Source organism: Neurospora crassa, linkage group IV, assembly GCF_000182925.2.
Source record: "Neurospora crassa OR74A linkage group IV, whole genome shotgun sequence".
Taxonomy (NCBI): Eukaryota; Fungi; Ascomycota; class Sordariomycetes; order Sordariales; family Sordariaceae; genus Neurospora; species Neurospora crassa.
This window is the reverse complement of record NC_026504.1, coordinates 4,256,171-4,269,043: the sequence shown is the minus strand read 5'-3', so window position 1 is coordinate 4,269,043 and position 12,873 is coordinate 4,256,171.

Here is a 12,873-nt window from a genome sequence, read left to right as displayed (position 1 = left end):
TCCAATAGAAGGGTTATTGTAAATTAATTATAAGAGATGTTCGTTATAATTATATCCCTTCTCTTTCTAGCGGTAGTACTATAAACCCGGTTTGGATTGTATTTAGTTTTAATAGTAGTACTATTACTCCTATATGTATTATATCCGGCAATAGTAGTTTTACTACTTTTATTCGTATAGTTTCTAGTTTTAGTAATAGTAGTTTTGTTCCTAATAGTCCTATAATTATTAATACTCCCGGCCGCCCCTTTATAAATAATAATTAAATTTAGTAGCGTTATAAAGTTACTATAAATTAGGTTTATATAATAGGGCTATTCGAATAATTTTTTAAACGTAATTAAATGTTCGCTAAATAGTATTTTTCAATTCTTATTATAATTATAATTTAAATAGCTCTTATAATTAATATAATTATTTCCTCCCTATTTTTATTTTTTTATTTTAATATTATTAATATTCTATATTCTTTTTAGGAGTACTTTGTAATTTCTTTACGCTACTCCTCTTTTAATTCGATTACTAATTAGTATTCTTTTAACCTTCTTAATTTTAATATTTATAATAGAATTCTTTCGGTTTTAGCTCCGTTGTTTAGGAATTTTTGGAATTCCTTTTTTATTAATAGCTAAATTTCTAAGTTATCCTAAAAATTAGTATTTGCATTAAAGTAATTTAGGATAATATAGGCGAAGGTCTCCTTTTTGAGTCCGTAGGTGTAGATAAGGGTTAGAACGTCCGGTACTTTCTTCCTATAGAAGAAAGCCCGGAGGTTAATAATTTCTATTTTAGTTTAAATAAGGAGGGAATTCTTTACTTTAATTAGTAAGTATAATTCTTTTTTATTTTCTCTTAATTTTTAGCGTTTTCCTTTCTTCTTTTTTATACCGACTATATATTGCTAAATAGCATTTTTATTAAATTTAAGGGTAAGGTCGGTAATAGTAAATTTGTATTATCGTTCTAATTTTATTACTGCCGCCGCTAAGTAGTAGTTGTAATATAATATTTATTCCCGATTCGTTGTATTTTTTAATTACTCTTCTTAGTTAACGGCTATTAGTTCTAGGATTTGCAATAGCGGTAATAGGGTCCTTAAATCCGGGGGAGGGCCGGTTACTATTATTTATAATTTTTCTATTAGTACTTATTCTTCGGCCTATTATATTTTAGTTGTACTGCTTTTTAATTTATTGGCGGGTAATTAATTTTTCGATTATTATATTTAAATATAATTAGAGACTTAAGCTATTATTCCTTATATAAACCGGGTTTAGTCCGTTTAGGCGAACTTTTCTTTAAAGGTTCGGACCTTCTTATTAAGGTAGAAGTTGAGCGGCGGATAGAATATTTCTATTTCTAGGTTTTTTATTAGTGTAGCTTTATATATTCTAGTAATAATTTTCAAGTATTTGGTTTAGTATTTCGTTAATTTAATTGTAATTCTTTGTAATTTCCTATTAATTTTAGTTAGTTAGTAGAATATTGAGGCTTTATATATAATAGTGCTATAAATATATTTAATATATATTTTCCTTATTTAAGTAAAGGAGTAACCCTATATCTTTATTATTAATTTCGTAAGTATATTCGTTTAGGTTATTATTTTTTATTTTACTACTTCCGTATAAATTCTATAATTGAGTTTATAGTTTAATTATACCTTTAGGAATTATATTAATTTTATTAATTAAAGTATAATATTCCTAAATTAGAGAGTTTCCGTCTTTAGTGCCTTCATTTATATAAAATATATTAATTCTATTTTAATTACTTCGAACTCTATACTTTTCGCCCCTACCTATTCCGAATATACTTCCTATATTATTTGTAGTATCCGGTAGTTTTCTTTAATAGTACGGGCTATTATTATAATATTAATATTATTTATAAAGCCGATTATAATTATATTCGGAATTACTACTAACTTTTAGTATAATAGGGTAATAAAGAGGATAAATAAAATAGGGGAGAGGGGGGAGCTTTATAGTACGCTAGTAGTAATTATATAGGGGTAGGATATTTTATTATTGAAAAAGAGGGAGCCTCTCCTCCTAACGACGAAGTTCGCTACCTATTTAATAATTTATATTAAAAATTGTATTTCCTATAGGATATATAAAAATTACCTATAATTAACTCTATTAAACGCTCCTTTTAAATTAAGGAGTATAAGGAACATTATAGTTCCGAATTTCTAAATTGTATATACTATATTAGTAATTACCTAAATTACAAACTCTATTAAACGGCCTACCCGGTTACCTATTTAGCCCTCCGGTAGGAGGTTGAATTCTTTAACTACTTATATAAATCTCTTAATTATAAGTACTTCGAAGATTTTTCCTATATTATTAAATAGTAATATTAATTTCTATACGTTTACTAACTTTTATTAAGCGGCGCTCTTTTTAAGCTTCTTAAAAATAATAATTTTTATATCCTTAAACCGTTATAGGAAGTAGTTAAATTGGAGGCTGGTAGATATTAAATATATTATAATTTATTAGAATAGTTACTTATATAATTTTAGAAATTTATTTAAATATTAATCGACCCTAGGGGCTTTATTAGGCGCTATCTAGGAGAATATATCCTAAACATCTTCTTTATTAATTAGGTTACTAATAATTATCGGATTAACGCCTTTTAGTAATTTAATTTAATTTAGTAGGTAATCTATTAGGACTTTTATTTTTAGGAAAAAACGGTCGGTAAGGATTTTGGCCTTACTACTATAATTTCCAATTTCTATTGCTTCTTTATAGGTTTAAAAGGCCGGTAGTTTAGGTAGATTTATTAATTAGTAGCTTCGGGTCCGGGCTTATTATTCTAATAGTTAGAGTTAATTTAGGTTCTTCGAAATTTTAGCAACGTTATTGTACTATATAGCCTGCTAGACCTTCGTAATAATCCTCTTCTTTTTTATTATAGCTTTAATAAATTCCTTCTAATTTAATATTATTTAGTATTTAAACTACTCCTAATATATCTTTTACATTTCTTTCATAATTATTTTATATCCTAACGTCTATTAATTCGCTCTCTTCCCTTAACCTTTCTTCCGGTACAAGACAAATTCTTCTATAATACTTATAAATTCTCTATCGAACTTATAAAAGGCGAATTTAAGGTCCTCTACTATATTAATCCTTTTTAAGATTAATATCCGTTTCTCCAACGCCTCCTTCACCTTTTCTATATTTATAAAATTCTAATTATATTCTCCTTCTTCTTTAATTTTTTTAATTTTTCTTCCTATTTAAATTTAAATTTCTTAAAGGTAGTAGTCCGAGCCGGTTTACTCGTACTACTACGCTCCCTAATATTCAACTTTAATTCTAGGTAATAATTATATATAATTGATTGTTCTATCCCTCTCTCTTTATATTATATTCTTAAATTTAATTAATTTACTATAGGGGGTAAATAAATTAAATTTTTAATATTATACCTATATAAGGAAGTGAGTAGCCCTTAGGTTAATTTTATTCTTTAAATTCTAATTAGAATAATAGAGGTTGAAATTTCTAATAGTAATTAGGTTTCCCGTTAGAGGTCTAGCTTCGATAAATTCGAAGAGTAGTAACCCTTATTAATATTCCGGCGTTCCTTATATAAGGATAGGAGAGTAAATAGAATAGACGGTTATTAGATTCTTTAAATTCTTAAATATAATTACGGTCCAATCCTTTCCGGTTTGGAAATTTAAGTCCTTTAAATTTTATTTCTTATTTATATATATTACCGCCCTTCCCTTTTTTAAATAATTAACCCTAAAATACCTTCCGCTTTTAGGATAATAAATATCCTTATTTAAATTTCTACCTAATTCTTAAATTACTACAATATTATAAGTCTCTTCTTACTTAAATAAAAATTTTCCCCTCTTATACAACTTCCCTATATTCTAATAGAATATTTTTAGTTAAATTATTAATTATTTTAGGATAGAATTCTTTTTAATCCCTCGGCGGAGGATAAAGGTATTACTTCCCTAAGGGGGGCTATAATTATACAAACACTATTACTACTATATAACTAACTTTCTCCTATATTTTATAAATATATATAATATTTATTTATTAAACCCTACGGGGTTATAGGCTTCGGTTAATTGGATAGGCCGATTAATTTTCTCGGCCGTCCCTTCTTTACGCCTCTTCTTATATATTTCTCTAGGGTAGTAATAGTATAAGAGTTAGGGGGAGTATTTAGAAGGACGCTCTTATTTATAATCTCTATTATTGGCTCTAATATTTTTCTAATTAGGTTTTTACGGAGGGCGAACGCTTATAGCCTTTTAGCGTACGTAATAAACGTTTTTATAATTACTTTCCGGAGAATAGGGTACTCTTTACAATTATATGCGTAATACCCCTTCTTCCTATATAATTTATAATAAATAAATAATTTATTATTATTAAATAGATAATTTACTTTATTAAAGTAGTTTCTTTTATATTTAGCCTCGCTATAGTAGGTATAAATATTATTTTAATAGTAGAATTTTACTATATATTTAATTCTCTAATATTTAAAATATTATTAGACGTTATTCGAAGTTTAAAATAATTCGTATAGGTATATACCGCTATCTTAAAGAAAGAGGTTATCCTAGAGGAAGTATATTACTAATACGGTAGTAATTTCTATAAGGAGTAAGCCTTTATTCTCTCCGTCTCTTCTCTTCTATAGCCGAATTCTAATAATAAATACCTCCGGGTTCCTCTCCTTTATTATATTCGAAATAACTTCCGCTATAATATAATTATTAATACTATTTTAGAGTACGCCCCGAATTAATATACTTATAGTACTTATAATAATAAAAGTATTAGGGCTAAAAACTTCTTTAATTTATATTTAATTTCGCTAATATTAAATATATATAGGTTCGTCGAATATAATTATATAATTTCCGGTCGTTAATATCCTAATAATTATACGGATTATTAAGCCGGGTTTCTTCTTACCTAAGTAAATAGCTAGGGTTATCTTCGTATCTTTATTCGAATAGTTTACGAATTCGGTAATAATTATTACTCTTTTAATAATAAATTACTATTCGAAATTAGAAGGAATAAATTTTTTAATAGTAGTAGGTAATTATTAGAAGGTAGTACTAATTTTACTCGGGTTAGCTTTCGCTATAATATTAATTTAATACTTTAGTACTTTTTAAGCGCCTTTCTTAATCTCCTTTAAAATATCCTTCTTTAAATTATTAAAATCCTTCTTAGTAATAAATTAGTCGGTTCTAACCTTATTAGCCTCGGGTCGTATAGACCTACTTTTTCCGATATATACCTTTACGAATTCGAAAAGTAGTTTTTAAACCCAATAATAGTCTTCGGTTAAAATGATATTATAGTCTGTAAATTTATTCGCTTTAGTAATAAACTTTTTTAATATTTTATTATTTTCTTCTATTTTATCCGAAGTCTTTATAGTAAGTACGGCTTCGGGATTGTTATATATTGAAATTTCCGCAAGCGGGTTGTAAACGCTATTTTCGAATTTACGAGTACCGCTATTGATAGCCATCAGTAACAATAATACAACGCTATTGCTACGCTCGTCGCAGGATATTGTGAGGGACGTAAACGACCCTCCTAAATCGATTGCCGTTGTTAGTTTTCGTTTTGGAGTACTCCTCGACTAGAAATCGGCGTTTCCGGTTTTAAAGCAGTTTTAAGTTAAACGCTAGGTTAAATAAGCCGATAGAGTATAATAAAATATAAATATATAAAATTTCGCCTCCCTCCCGGCTATTAATTAATTAAAGAGTATAGGGCTAAGGGAGGAGCGTTATAGGAATATTATAATAGTACATAAAAGTAGAATTAATAAAATTTATTAGGGAGTAACTAGAATCGATTATAGTAAAATAAAAGATTAGCGAACCAGCGCCGAAACGAAGCGAATTCGAAAAGGAAAAACTAATATTAGGTCCTATAGAATATAGATATAAATCCTCCGAATCCTTTGAATTAAACTTTTAGCGGCGATTTCTATCGGAGGTTAGACTTTTCCTATTTCCTAGGGGGAGGTTAAAATAGTAGCGAAGCTTATAAATTTCGGCTTACCCTTTACTATATACGTTATTATATAGTAGTTAGGAGTACTATAATATATATATAGGTTAAACTTCCAGCGTCTATCCTTCTTAGTTTAGGAGATAGGACCCTTTTAAAGGGCGCCGACCTTTCCGAGGATTATAGGGTTATTAATATTTATAGAAGGGGGGGGGTGTAATAGCGTTAAAAAGTTACTACTTTAGTACCGGTAGTTATTAATATTATTAGTTATAACCCGGAAGAATTCGACTTACGTAGCGAAGTTGTCGGCTGCTAGGCGGATTGTAATACTAATTAAGGCGTCTTAGAGGGGGCCGCTAATTTTAAATTTAAATGTATCGATATAGCGACGGCTGTTAAATTTATATTAGTTAGCTAATTTAATAAAAGTAGTAATAAAGTTAGTAAATAGTATATTACCCTATTTGAGACGGTCTATTTCCTATACTACTTTAGTATAAACGTTTAAAATAATATAGTAGGGGTCGAAGTAAGTAAGAATATTTTAAAAATTAAAAAGTTTAATTAATTAAGTTAAAGCGTTATAAAAATTAAGTGTAATAATATCGATTTTAATCCGAATATAGGTATAGGTATTATTAGAAAGGCGTTAAGAAATATAGAAGATACAGTTGGTTGGGGTTAGGTAAGTAGCGAGGTTAAGTGCGAATTTAGCGATTAATTAGGATTATTAGTTGGTATATTCTTCTTAGTACTTAAATAGTAACGTTTTAGTACTATTAAAAATAGGGGGTTTAACGCTTCGTAGATAGGTAGTAATAGAGGTATGCGTAGTATATTAAATTTAATATACCGGTATTATAGTACCGCCGTTTGGGTACTAAGTACGGTTCTTAGCTTCGACGAGCTACTATTATATTTATTAGGCTTATATAGTTGTAGTAGCAATTTCTATTATAGCCCTAGCGAAGTCCTACTATACTTAGAAGGTAGTTATAAGGTTTTGGATTATAGTACTTTAGGTTTAATTAGTTATTTATTAGGTTTTTAAAGCCTCTTACCGGGTAATATAGAGTTCGTTATATATTTTACTGAAGTATTCTTTAATAGTCGTAAGGTAGAGTTGGAGTTGGGTAAGAATATTGGGGTCCGCCTCTAAAGCGGAGGCGAGGTTAGAGAGGTCCTTAGGGATATTTTTAATTGTTTTATAAATAAAAAGGAGGGTATTAGGGCGGAAAAGGGTGCGGGTAGTTACTTTACAGGTAGGTACTATATTAAAAGTAAATATAATTATACCCGGGGAGTTTATAGAATTATTTATAGTTTAATATAGGGTTATAGTATAGGAATAGTTAATAATATAGGGTAGGAATTAAAGTATTAAAATTATTAGGGTTAGGCTAATTATATAATTGGGGTTATCCTGTAGGTAGTATAATAGTAGTATAATATATATATAGCATTGGAGTAGTAGGTTTAGGGGTTTCTTAGAGGGTAATTATAGTAAGGTAGGGTTGGATCGTAGGTATAGTATAACTCGGTTGGGACGGGGTAAAGTTAGTACCGATTTTAAAGTAAGTTGAAGCAAAATAATTTTAATTGTCGGGCTATCGACTAGTAGAAACGGTACAATATATTATTACAATACCGACCTAAGGGGATTTAGAAAAGACGTAATATTGTATAAAGAGAAAAAGATTGGAAGAAAGTAGTAAAAACTCTATTTTTAAATTATATATATAAGCTAAGTGGAGGTATAACTAATGGGACGGCTGGGCTTCGGTGCCGGAACGCTGAGGGTGTTAAGTTATTGTTATGTGGTGCCGTGACAAATTTAACCGGATTTTTACAGGAGGAAAAGGTATATTGAAATTAGTAATAATTATTATTAGATTAGAGGAAGGAGGTTAGTTAGAATTAATATATAATATACTCCGGTTCCATTGGGTTAAAAGTTATTATTTCTATAAATAAAGAATATAGTAAGAATATCAAATAAAAGAGTCCGGTTAATATATAATCGCCGATTTAAATTAGAATAAATAAGAATATTTAGCGACGAAAGGGAGTACGAAGGTTCGGTATATAGTAGGAATATTACATATAAAAGATCTATATTATTAAATTGCCTGCTTAGTAATAGGGAGGGGAGTAGTGGGAGATATAAGTATTAGTTATTATTAGTTTTACCCAGTAGGATAAAGGCGGAAATTGTAGTATAATATTATTAGTCGTTTAGAGGAGGAAGGGTATAATTTAGAACGTTGAATAACTAATTAATTAAGGAGATAAAGTATAATATTGTTTGTTTATTTATTATATAAAGTTTAGTTGCGATGTGTTATAATTATAATGAGAGTACCGTACCTGCCTAATGTATTGTACTAATATAAGTTGGACGGAATTTGTTTAACGGATTTTCGAAAATTAATTTGAGATTTAACTTTGGGTTGCCTCGGTTCCTTTAGGCTTAGGCTACTATATTAAGGTACGAAGTTTAAAGTATAAAGTTTAATTAATAGAATGGAAGTAAGTTATTTAATACCCTTCGTACTTTGAACTTTGTACTTTTGAATTTTGTACCTTAATATAGTAATTTACCTTTAGGCGGCTAATATACGCGATATAACTATATTTCCGTACCCCTAGGGGTATACCCGGCTATCTCTATTTATATTTTACTATTTATAATAATTTACTATACGAATTATATCGTTACTACCCTTATTATATATATTATATTACTACTATACCTATTGTATTATATATTATACCGAAGCCGGATGAGGCGCGAGGTATAAAATTTGTATTGGACGAGTAATTACTATTCTCGATTATAGTAAATAAAGAGATTAATTTTAATTTTAAGTATAATTACTAATAATATACTACTAGTGTCCGACTATTAGTTATACTGGATTGGTTAGGTTTCCGTACTACTATAATAAAGCGATAAATGTAATTAAGATATTAGCGAGCTCCTATATTAAATTTAGCGCTAAATTTTTTTATTCCTACCGACTAAATAGAGTGTATTAATATTTGGGTATAAGATGTTAGTATAGTAGATACTATAAATATACTTCCTAATTTCTAGCCTTTCAAACCTAATTTTAAATTAATTATATTAAATATTATAAATTAAGTGCTTTAAGAACTATTTGGATAGGATGGGTACTCTACGGAGGAAAGCGGTATAAGAGTAAATAATAGATATATAAATGAGTAAATAGTATGCGACAATATTAGTAAATTGGATAGTATAAATAAATTAGAATAATTTAATAAGTTGGATGATATTAGGGGCGGCGCTTCTAACGATAGGGATGGTGATAGTAATAATTATACTACCGAGGATAGCCTAGGCGATATAGGGGATAATATAAATATTAGTTCCGGGATTTTAATAGAAGGAGTGGATAATATTAATAATTATTCGAAATTATAATTTCTATTAATTATTATATATAAATTAGAATATTACTAACTGAAATTAATTAATATAATAATAAAGTTGGAATATAAATAGAAGTTAATCCGTATAATAGAATTTTAGGACTTATTTATACTATAGATATAAAATTATAATATATTTAAATCGAGATACGAATAATTTATTAAAATTCTTAAAGGCGTTACGGACCTAAGGGAATTGTAGTAGTTTCCGGCTACTAAGGAGACGCTAATTAAAAATTTTAATAATAGTTTACCTTTAGGGATACTCTAGACACGTACGGTATTGCTTGATATTTCTTTAATCCTTAATAGAGTTAGTTATAAAGAAGATTTTTATGTATTTAATTTTAAGTATATATTTACTACTATGTTCGGTTTTGGTATTATACGTAATAAAATTTACTAAAATATAGTATAGTTTATTAATAAGCCTATTAGGGAATTATAGGAAGCGGTATAATAGGGTTAATTATTACGAATAACGTTAGGTAAATTTTTTAAATATTTAAACGGATATTTAATTTTCCCTTCCGACTTTATTTATTAATATAACTATAGAATAAATAATTATATATATAACGAATAAAGGTGCAAAATAATATATACTAAAAGGGTTTTTTACTATAGTTTGGACTATATAATTAAAGTAGAATAGGACGGCCGAGTAAGTAACTTAATTATTAGGATTTAGAGAATATATATTAAAGATTAATTTATATTAAATATATAGGGGATTGCCCTAAATATCCGATTATCCGAGGCTAAAGTAGGATATAAAGAATTATTTATATTAAAGAATAATATTATTATAATTATATTAAATTAAATATTAGGCTACTTTAATAACGTTTTTGTCGATTATAATTTTAACCCAACTACGAACCCTAATACTTAGTCCCGATTTATTATACTATTTACTATTAGATATTTTTTTGGATTTAAATATTCCCGCTTTCGATTAGTTATTTTAATAGTACTAATCCGCGCCGAATTCGAATTAAAGATTTAGTCGCGATAATACTTCGAAGAAAAATAGGCCGACTAAAATATTTAATTATTATTTTTATAATTTTACTATAACGAATTCAAATTTTTTTGTACTATACGGCGGTCTATCCTCGGTATTTACCTATTCTATTAATTTCTTCTAAAGATATTGTAAAAGAGGCGTTTAAGTATTCTTCTTATAACCTTAGGCCCGTTCGGTGTAGAAGTTTTAGATATTTTCGATTCCTTATATTATATAATTGAATTAAATAACGGGTTCCTATTCTATATAAATAGAATAGAGTTTTTTATTTATCTATTCGTTACTACTCTAATTAGCGATATACTATAGTAATAGAAAATATTAGGATGCGTAGGATATATAGCGAGAAGGTTATATAGATATTATATAATTAGTAAAGACGAATAGTCTAATATAAAGTTCGATATTGTAAAGATGGGCCGATTTCATTTCTAATATTTTTATAATATCGAGATAGTACGTAAACTATTTTTATTAAAAATAAAAACTAAAATTAGAGAATTCGGACTCTTGCTAGATAGAGACTTTTGCTTGTTTAATTCCCTAAGAAATTTATTTCCTACTTTAAATATTATTTACTCTTGGTTTATAAATACTATTTATATTAAGTACTAAGGTTTATCGAAGATTTTTTTATAATTTATATTTAATATCGAAGATATAAGTTTCCTTTCTATAAAGGTATTAAATAATACAGCTATAATATACCGAAAATTTCTATTTCCTCCCGGCTAATTATAAATTTTATTAATATATAAATATATAAAGTTTATAAATATATAATAAGCCGTTAGAACGATTATTACCACTCCTATTTTCTTATTTATATAGTTATAAAATAAGTATATTAAGGATTGATTACGCCCTTTTATTATAAAATTCGTAATAGTATAATATTTTAATATTAATAATTTAAAGAATTCTTTAAAAGACCTAATAAGACCCCCTACTGTATTATAAATTCTTATATACATATACTAAATATTCGTACTATTTATTATTACGTTATATAACTTTAGTAACTTGTAGGAAGATTCTAAATTATTTAATTAAAGAATAATAGATAGGAGAAAGGTTATTTAATTTATATTTTACGTCCGTACTATATATATAAAACGAATAGAGAAAGCGGTAGTGGAAAAGGGTATGTAAGTAGGTACGTTTAATAATATTCGATAACCTTCCGTTCTACTTATTTAATCCGGACGATTCCCGGTATTAATAACCAACCGTTAAACTACGCTTACTTCTATTATAATAAATAGGAATAAAATTATAAGGAATAGAATTGCTATAGCCCTGGGCGTGAATTGCCTACTATTTAAAATTAGTAGTATTAGAAGTCGGTAGGGGGTATTAATAATTCCAATCCCGTACCTACTATATATTTTTAGAGTCCGTACGGATCTCTCCCCTAAATTTCCTACTCCCTCCTAAATTGCCCCTAGAAGTAATAACGCTCTTTATTGGATTTTTATAACTCTAATCCTATATCCGCTATATATTCCTAATTTACCTTCCTAAATTCCCGGCTCCGGACGCTAAGTATATTCCGGCTAAATTAAATTACTAATAAATCCAATTCCTATTACTCTCCGATTTATAATTTTAATTATTTTTTTAATAATATTTATTACTATAACTATAGTAATAACCGATATTATAGTAGAAATAAATAATATAAAAAATAAAAAAGTATTAGTATTGGAAAAATAGGAAACGCAAAAAAGTTTCCCAAACGTCTACCAAATTCTCTACTATAATAATATTATAATTAAATATAGCTCCCTAATATCCGTATTTATACTACTTAGAGAAAGTAAATATTAGTAAGCCTATTTTCTCCTTCTAATTTTTATTGTTTTTTTTATATTTATCTCCCTAGCTTTTTTTTGTCTCCCCAATTTTCTTTTTTTTTGGTTCCCCTAACTTTTTTTATCTCCCTAGTTTTCCTTTCGGTTCCTTAACTCCCTTATTTATCTATAGCCTATTTATATTATTAGAAGTTATTTAACTTTTCTTTCTAATTCCCTTACTTATTTATAATCTATTTACGTTATTAGAGGTCGTTTAATTTTTCTTTTTAGTTCCTACAAATATTTATAACCCGTCTACGTTGCTAGAAGTTATTCAATTTTTCTTTCTAATTCCTATAAATATCTATAATCCGTCTATATTACTAAAGGTTATTCAACTTTTCTTTCCAATTCTTATAAATATTTACAACCCGTCTATATTATTAGAGGTCGTTCAATTTTTCTTTCTAATTCCTATAAATATTTATAACCTATTTATATTACTAGAGGTTATTCAATTTTTCCTTTCTATTCCTTTATATATCCAATA